Source organism: Stenella coeruleoalba (assembly GCF_951394435.1).
Source record: "Stenella coeruleoalba genome assembly, chromosome: 15".
Taxonomy (NCBI): Eukaryota; Metazoa; Chordata; class Mammalia; order Artiodactyla; family Delphinidae; genus Stenella; species Stenella coeruleoalba.
The window spans coordinates 36,254,939-36,264,808 of NC_137161.1; the positions used below are offsets into that span (position 1 = coordinate 36,254,939).

A 9,870-nucleotide genomic window follows, 5' to 3' on the forward strand; every position below is an offset into this window, starting at 1 on the left:
CCTGTCTTGCCCCTCCCTCTACTCCTCTCCCCAATGGTAACAACTAGTTTTTTCTCTATATCTGTGAGTCTGTTTCTGTTTTGATATGTTCATTCATTTGTTTTATTTTTTAGATTCTACATGTAAGTGATAACACACAGTAATTTTCTTTCTCTGACTTATTTCACCAAGTGTAATACCCTCCAGGTTCATCCATGTTGTTGTAAAGGGCAAAATTTTTTTTTATGGCTGAGTAATAGTTGATTGTGTATACACACACACACACACACACACACACACACACACACACCCCACATCTTCTTTATCCATTCATCTGTCAATGGACACTTAGGTTGCTTCCATATCTTGGCTAGTGTAGATAATGCTACTATGAACATTGGGGTGCATGTATCTTTTTGAATTAGTGTTTTCATTTTCTTTGGATATGTGCCAGGAGTGGGCTTGCTTAAGACTTTTTTTGGAGGGTTTCTTGCCTTGCTTGAGAGAGGAATTATCAGAGTGATTGTCAGGGAAAAAAGCTGGGAAATTTATTGTACACTATTCTCCTATAGGCAGTGTGTTAGTCCACTAAATCTGCCATAACAAAATGTCAGACTGGGTGGCTTTAACAACAGAAATTTACTTTCTTACAGTTCTGGAGGCTGAGAGTCCAAGGTCAAGGTGTCATCGGGTATGGTTTCTCCTAAGTTTTTTCTCTTTGGTTTGAAGATGGTCACTTTCTTGCTGTATCCTCATGTAATCTTTTCTCTGTGCACACACATCCCTAGTGTCTGTTTGTGTGTCCAAATTTTCTCTTCTTATAAGGATACCAGTCAGATTGGATGAGGGCCCATCCTAAGAGCCTATTTCTAATTTAATTATCTCTTTAATGGCCTTATCTCCAAATACAGTCACATTGTGAGGTACTGGGAATTAAGGCTTCAACATACGAATTTTGGAGGAGACACAGTTTAGCCCATACCAGGCAGCATAGGGGTAAAGGAGAACATAGACAAGTAGGAAATAAGAGCCAGAAAAGTGGGTCAAAAGTCAGGGCCAAGCTTCCCTGGTGGCACAGTGGTTGAGAGTCCACCTGCCAATGCAGGGGACACGGGTTCGTGCCTCAGTCTGGAAGGATCCCACATGCCGCGGAGCAACTGGGCCCATGAGCCACGGCCGCTGAGCCTGTGCGTCTGGAGCCTGTGCTCTGCAACGGTAGAGGCCACAACAGTGAGAGGCCCATGTACCGCAAAAAAAAACCCAACAACAAACAGAAAAAACAAAACAAAAAAGTCAGGGCCACGGGGAATAAGGAGAAGTTGTAGGACGGGACTCTATGCACTGCTAATGGGAAAGAAACTATTTCCCTAGCTGATTAATGTATCAGTTAGCTTTTGCTGCATAACAGACTACCCCAGAAATGTCCTGGCTTAAACCACCAAACATTAATTTAGCTCACAATTGAGTGGATTGTCAGTTTGGACTGCCCTTAGCTGGAAAGTTCTACTGATCTCAACTGAGCTCACTTAAGTATCTCTGGTCAACTGTTGGGTATACTGAGGGCTGGCTGGTAGAGAGTGGCCTTAGCTCATTTCTCCTGTATGTGTTTCTTGCCTTCTAGCAGGCCAGTTTGGGTTTCAAAGAGGGAGAGAAAGAACAAAGGAGAGAGTGTGAATGAGTACCAAAGCCATACCATCATTTCTTCCACACTCTGTTTGTCAAGGGAAGTCGCAGACCAGCCCAGATTTAAGAGGTGGGGAGATGTACCCTTTTGGGTGAATGGCTTTGAGAGAAGGATTATTTAACTATGAAAATTCTGTGGCCTATTATATTTTATATTCATAATAGACTTGCCTATGTTCATAATCAGAAAATAACAACCTGGAAAGGAATCACTAGGGCATTTATTTATGAGTGGTGGTTCTTTATTCCCAAGTTGGGATGAACAGTTTAATCAGAATATTTATTCCAACCATGGGTGTCTTACTTTCCTGCATGGCTTGGTCCGGCCAGTTCACTGGGAGAGATCCCAGTCAGGAGAATGCAGAGTGATAGCTCAATTTTCTTCTCTTATCCTACTTAGAATGTAGCCTCTGGAAATAAGGTAATTTAGTGGAAACCTCCAGCTGTTATCTCATGGAGACAGGGAGACAGGCGTCATGAAGCTGTAACAGGAAAACAGGATCTCTGGGGTCTTATGTAGGGAGACTGTTGAGAAAATTCAAACCTAACACCTTATATGGAAGCATATGTGTCATATAAACTCTCACAGAAGAGAGTTATCTCCTTGTCACATGACTTACTAGTCCTTTGTACCCACATGGGGCTCTGTTAAGGGAATCCTCTTTCTAATTAGTTCTGTATTTCATATTAAAAAATCATACAGCTGTGTATAGCAGCTGTTCCTTAGCCCATTGTGAGATGGCTCTGTACACTGAACTCCATGGAGATGCAGAAGAACATGATGGTGTCTTGTGGGGCAGAGAAAGGAAACTGGTGTGTAAAGTCTGAAACGTTCACTATTAAAATTTTATATCTGGAAAATAAATGTATTTTTTAGTGCATTCACACAGAACTGTTTGGCAGATTCTTACAAAGTTCAGCATACACTTACCATATGCCTCTAGCATTTTCATTCCTAGGTTATTTTCCTCGAGAGAATGAAAATATATCCACACAAAGATTGTAAATGAATGTTCATAGCAGCTTTAGTTATAATAACAGAAACTGTAAAAACACAAGTATCCACCACATTAATGGATAAACAAATTATGAAGTATGCATACAATGGAATACTGCTTTGCAATGAAAAAGGAGCAAGGTACTGGTACAAACAACAACTTGGGTGAATCTCAGAAACATCCTGCTGTGTAAAGAAGTGATACATAAAAGGATACATGCTGTGTTATTCCATTTATAGGATGTTCAAAACAGACCAATTTAATCTGTCATGACAGGAAGTAGATAGGTGATTGCTTGTGGCTGGCATGTGTATTGGGTAGGGTGTGGGGGTGAGGATGGCAGAGTGGCCTGGAGGAACTTTTGGGTTGATGGAAAAGGTTCCAATATCTTGAGTGTGGTGCTAGTTACGTGGGTGCATTGTACTATATATATAATGTAGCCCTCAATAAATTGAGCTATTTGTGGCGGAGGGGGTTGTCCATGTTTCTCAATACATATATGACATTAGGGCAATATCATGAAAAATTTTTTGATCAGCAAAAGGGGACATATGTTTGAAAAGGTTAAAGATTAAAGCTTTCTAGAAGTTGCCATTAGCCTAGGCTTTTTCTTAGATTTATTTGTCTCTAAATTGTCCATTGTTAGAAACAGAGGGTAAGAACAAGTAAACTGCTTAGACTTCTCATCATATGTAGATCTGGCCCATGTGACTAAGCCAAAATCTTTTTAATTGGACCAGATTTTTGAAATTCTTTACCAGAAGTGTGGGAAATTCATTTATACAGTTGAGCTATGGTAGCTACTGCTAGGTGAAGTTAATAGGTCATTTTCAATGTTTGATGCAGTGCAGAGGAATAAAGATTGGGTTTATGTTTCATAGATCATATGTTCATGTCAATCAGTTCTCATTCTTTGATGAAAACAGAGTGATTCAAAAGTGGGTAAATGTTTTACGTGTACTATACAAGTTCCAGAGTGGAAAAAAGAATATAAGAACAAGAGTCAAACAGTCCCTTAAAATCATGTGGAAGTGTAAAATCATGTGGAATCTAGCCATGCAGAACCTGCTGTTAAAATCCTGTTTTGGCTTGTTCACTCTCTGATTGTTTAAAAGATAGAGCTGAGAGAAAAATACATTTGTCATATGTTTATTTGGATTCAATGCTGGATGTAACTTAGTAAGAGCAACTTCTTTTATTTTACCATCAAAGGATTTTTAAATTCCCAGATGTCATTCATGCACCAGAGTGCTAGAGACAGTGATTTATGTTGTCAAAGCCTGGTGATGCTAAAATGGAAGCAGTTTTTGTTTTGCTTCTTAGTCAAATTGTAGTCTGTTTGGATTGACTAAAATGTATTTCATTTTAGTTTTGTTTTGATAATTCAGAATCGGGTTTCAGATTTCATATTTTTAATAGCATAATATTAAATTATAAAGAAGCTGACCCAGAAAAACTTTTTAGTTCCCTCCTGATTAGTGTTTTCTAAATGGTCATTTTTTTTGGCATTTTATGTCTGTGATTAATTAATTAATTCATCAGGTATTTATCAAGTGTCTAACATGTACCAAACATTTTCCCAAGCACTTGGAAGAAAGCAGTGATCTTTGAGAGGAATACTTTCTGGTAGAGAGGAAGAGAGATAATAAAGAAGTGAATAGGAGAGGGGTCCAAGTTTAGGAAGACCCTAAGGTCACTTTCTCCCACAGACCTGTTGAGTCTACACCTACATACAGAGCAATTCTCTTGAAGAAGATCTGAGGGCTGACTGAACACCTACTGCATGTAGAAGGACACAGAGAAACAGGTAGGAAAGATGGAGACACGGTATCCATAGGAACATCTCCCCTGAAGAAGCAACCTGCAGTAGGGAGGGATATTGCTGAGGGGTCCAAGTGCAGACTCGCCCCCCCACCCCCCCCACCCTGGGACACAGTGAAAAAGCAGCAATATAAAGGGCACCCAGACTATATGAGAAGGAAATCCATTTATTAAATCTAGTTCTGTTAGAACTAATAAATGAACTAAATAAAATTGCAGGGTACAAAATTAATACACAGAAACCTGTTACATTTCTATACACTAATAACAAATTATCAGAAAGAGAAATTAAGAAGACAACCCATTTACAATTGCACCAAAAAGAATAAAATACCTAGGAATAAATTTAACCCAGGAGGCAAAAGACTTTAGGACACTGGGGAAACTATAGGACATTTAGGAAAGAAATTGAAGATGACACAAATAAGTGGAAAGATATATTGTGCTCATGGATTGGAAGAGTCAAATATTAAAATGTTCATGCTACCCAAAATAATCTACAGATTCAGTGTAATCCCTGTCAAAATATGAATGGCATTTTTCACAGAACTAGAACAAATAATTGCTAAAATTTGTAGGGAGCCACAAAAGACCCTGAATAGTCAAGGCAGTTTTGAGAAAGAAAAATAGAGATGCAGGTATCATGCTCCCAGACTTGAAACTATACTATGAAGTTATAGTAATCAAAACAGTATGGTATTGACACAAAACAGACACATAGATCAATTGGAACAGAATAGTGAATCCAGGAATAAACACACATTCATATGGTCAATTAACCTATGACAAAGGTGGCAATAATAAACAACGGGGAAAAATAGTCTTTCAATAAACAGTATTCAGAAAACTGGACAGCTATACGCAAGAGAATAAAACTGGATCACTTTCTTACTCCATATACAGAAATAAACTCTAAGTGTATTAAAGACTTAAATGTAAGACTTGAAACCATAAAAATGCTGGAAGAAAACATAGGTGGTAATCTCTTTGACATTGGTCTTAGCAGTATTTTTTGGATATGTTTCCTTTGGCAAGAGAAACAAAAGCAAAAATAAGTGGGACTACATCAAACTAAGAAGTTTTTGCACAGTGAAGGAAACTATCAACAAAATGAAAAGGCTGCCTACTGAATGGGAAAAGATTTGCATACAATGTATCCAATAAGGGGGTTGATGTCCAAATAAATAGAATACTCATACAACTCAATATCAAGAAAACAATCTGATTAAAAAATGGGCAGAATACCTGAACAGACATTTCTCCAAAGAATACATACAGATGGCCAACAGGCACATGAAAAGGTGCTTAACATTACTAGTCATCAGGGAAATGTAAATCAAAACCACTATGAGATTCCACCTCAGAATAACTATTATCAAAATGACAAGAAACAGCAAGTGTTGACACGGGTATGGAGAAAAGGGCACACTTGTGCACTGTTGATAGGAATGTAAATTAGTTCAGCCACTATGGAAAACAGTGTAGAGGTTTCTCAAAAAACTAAAAATAGAGCTACCATATCATCCAGCAATTCCACTTCTGGTGTGTTTATCCAAAGACAATGAAAACACTACTTTGAAAAGATATATGTATTCCTATGTTCACTCTACATGATTTACAATAGCCAAGCTATGGAAGCATCTATGGAAGCATAGATGAATGGATAAAGAAGATGTGATATATATACACAATGGAATATTACTCAGCCATTAAAAAGGAATGAAATCTTGCCACATGCAGCAACATGGATAGACCTGTAGCATATTATGCTAAGTGAAATAGAGAAAAACAAATACCATATTATTTCACTTATATGAAATCTAGAAAACAAAACAAATGAACAAACAAAACAAAAATTTTGTTTTCTCTGTGAGAAGCAGACTCATAGATACAGAGAAGAAATGGGTGGTTGCCACAGGGGAGGGTGGGCAGTGGGACAGAAAATAGGTGAAGAGGATTAAGAGATATAAACTCCCAGCTATAAAATACATAAGTTTTGGGATGTAATGTATACATAGGGAATATAGTCAATAATATAGTAACAGCTTTGTATGGTGACAGATGGAAACTGATCTTATTGATGTGATCATTTCATAATGTGTAAAAATATTGGATCACTATGTTGTACACCTGAAACTAAGATAATATTGTATGTTAATTATAACTCAATAAAAAGGTAAAATATAGCAACAAAAACAAAACAAAAAGAAGTAAACAAATGAAAGAACAAGAAATTTTATGAGTGATAGGTGTTAAGAAAATAAAATGAGATTTTTATGATAGAGGCTGAGTTAGGTGGGGACGTGAGTCATTTGGATTTCTAGTCAAGGAAGGTCGTACTATGAAAGTAACATTTAAGCTGAGACCCCAAAGATAAGTAGGAGACAGCTATGTGAAGAAACAGGGGCAGAGTGTTTTAGACAAAAGGAACAGCAAGTTGAAAGGTCCTGTGGTAGAGATGAACTCGGTGTGTTCAAATAACAGCGGCCAATCAGGAGCAAATGGTAGATGAAGTCAGAGTGATGGGCAGCAGCCAGATGGCATCATCCCCTTTAAACCTTGGTAAGGGGATTTTTACTTTATATATAATATATATGTATAGATTATAGATTATATACATATATATATATATTTTTAAGAAATAGGATAGATGTGATCTGATTTATATTTTAGAAAATCACTCTTATAGTGGACAATAAATTGGGGTGTAGAGTTGCAGACAAGATTGGAAGCAGAGAAGCCAGTTAGGAGGCTACTGGATTAAGATAAGAAAAAAGACTATAATTGTTTAGATGTTAATGCCAGAGATGATGATGGAGAGAAGTAGGCTGATTTGGGAATTATTTTGGAAGCGATGCCAGCAGCAGATGAATTGGATATGAATATTTCGAGGAAAGGAGGCATTGAAGATGACTCCTAAGGTACCAGATTGAAGAACAGGTGAGAAATTTACTGATATGGGAAAAACTAGAGGAAAAATATGTTTTTTTTTTTAAAAAATCAAGTGTTCTGCTTTAAATTTTAAAGTTTAATATGTTTAGTAAGCATTCAAGTGGAAATGTCAAGTAAGCAGGTGGATATATGAGTCTGGAGCAGTTGGATATATGAGAACTAGGAATGGAAATATAGGTGTTATGTAAAGCTTTGAGCCACATGGGAATGACCTAGGAAGAGAAGATACACAGAGAAGAGCCCTGGGTCACTCTAACATATAGAAGTTAAACAAATCAAAAGAGGTCATGATTGAGGACAAGTGGTTGGTGAGATCAAGGAAAACTAGGAGAGTGTGGAATTGCTGTCTCCAAGAGAAGAAAATGTTTCAAGAAGGAGAGAGTGGTTACTTGGGTCAAAACTGTTGAGATGGTTGATGGGGACAGAAAGATGACTGTCAGATTTCCCAATAGGAAGGTCACTGAGGACCTTTACAAGAGGGGAGAATTCTAATTGGAGTGGTCTGAGGAGATAGGTGAGAAACTGAAGTCTGTGTATGTGACTCTTTTAAGAGGCTGGGTTCGATGCAATATTATCATTGAAAAGAGGCATGAACAGGAGACTCAGGCTTGAGGAGACTGTAGGAAAAATCATTTTAGAGAGTAGAGGAGAAAACATACTGAAGAAGGATTATTGGACAACCTTTGAATGTTCATTAGAGATCTGTGGTCATGAATGTAAGGTGAAGACTGGTCAGTTTTGCTGTGAGTTTTTCTTCAGCCTAGTTCGATTCCATGACTGCACTGCTTAGTAGAGAATTAGGTGTGACAACAGAATTTAGGATAGGAAATAAGGGAAGGGAGGCCTGGGGACTGTGATGGATAATGAAAGAGTGGTAGAGTCAACAGATGGTAGGTCTCAGTGAGATTTAGAATCGTTGGACTTGGAGTTATAATAGCTGAGAAGAGAACAGTTTATTGGGCAGAGAAGGATGTGGCACATGACTTTTAAAGGAGGTATTGTTGCTGATGATTTCAAGGTCAAGCAAATGCCCATACACGTGGGTGACTGAAGATATCAGTGGTGATTGAAGATACCATCTAAGGTTAAAAAGTCTTGGCCTCACTTTTTTTTGTTGTTGTTGTTAGCCTGTATATGTTAAAAGGTATTGATCTATATTTTACAGAAAAGTTATAATAGTGTCTAACCAACTGATATAAACCAACTCTATTTCTGTAGACCAGACTTCTCCCTTTAATGGAAACATGACTTCCAACAACCAACAAACTATATATATTATAGCCTCAGGCATCCAGAAAAATGGACCACTTTCCCAATGCTGTTTTCAAAAATCCCTGGGTCAATGAATGGCTTAACATCGATCCTGGGGCTTACACAAGACCAGTCAGCCTTGGTTGACAGAGTTCCCAGATGTAGAGGCAGGTTGTAGGGCACATGATCCCATAAATGCCGCCTACAGATACCAGTTGGCTCACATCATTCAGTGGGTAAGGAGGGCTCAGTCTGGACGTGTCCAGCCTGTTCATGGACAAACTCTCATTGAAGAAGAACGAAGGTAACTTAGCTACCACAGTCACTATTTTGGGCGTCTTTTACGAGTGGTCTGGAGCTTGTTCCTAACTTACCTTCTAGTTTAGTTCAGCAGGAAATTTAGCAGGCTGTGATTGCCTCTCTCTACTCCAGACCAAATATCTCCATTGCCTAGATGCCTTGGTTTGTCTGTCATGTGTTTGTTTATAAGATCTCTTTATTGAAGTATAACTAACATACAATTAGAAAAGTGCACAAATCATAAGTGCACAGCTCCCTGGATTTTAATGAGGTTAATGCACCGAGGTAACCTGAAAAAGAAACAGCGATTTCCAACACCCCAGAACCCCACCTCATGATCCGTTCTGGTCACTATTCTTTCCCTTTCCTGAGGGTAACCTCTCTCCTGACTTCTGACACTGTAGATTAATTTTGTCTTTTAATGTCTTGATGTTTTCACAGGATAGCCTGGCTATGGTGAGCATTATGCTGGATAAAACTAAGAATGTTTAAATGACCCATAGGTCTGTACGTACTTCCAAGGCCTGAAATTCTTACTGCTATTTTCCTCCCCCTCCCAAAGCAAGGAGGAATAACCTTCCAGGATAAAAACCGATATTACCCTCAAAGGCTGCTGGTAATTACATAATGATATAAACTGATAGGACACAGGGTTCCTTTTCTAGTATCCAGGTTTTTCCTTTTGGTTTTGTTTTTTGTTCACTTTTTTCAAATGTGAGCCTCAGGAACATTTCCTACGAGAGTCCTGCAGAGAACAGCCTATTTAGACCCAGGCTAATTGGACAAGACAGTGTTTAATCTTTCATTTGTGTGTCCATAAGGGAGACAGCTCTTCTGATAAAGGTAACAGATGCTGACTTAAGTGCTCTTGTGTTCTTCTGCAACA

General features: G+C 38.2%; 1 protein-coding gene across 8 annotated transcripts in view; it reads left to right on the forward strand.

The window, feature by feature from the left end:
• The window catches only part of PLCB4 (phospholipase C beta 4), a 418,385-nt gene that overhangs the window by 171,460 nt on the left and 237,055 nt on the right, over positions 1-9,870 (forward strand). The gene's annotated exons all lie outside the window — the stretch shown is intronic.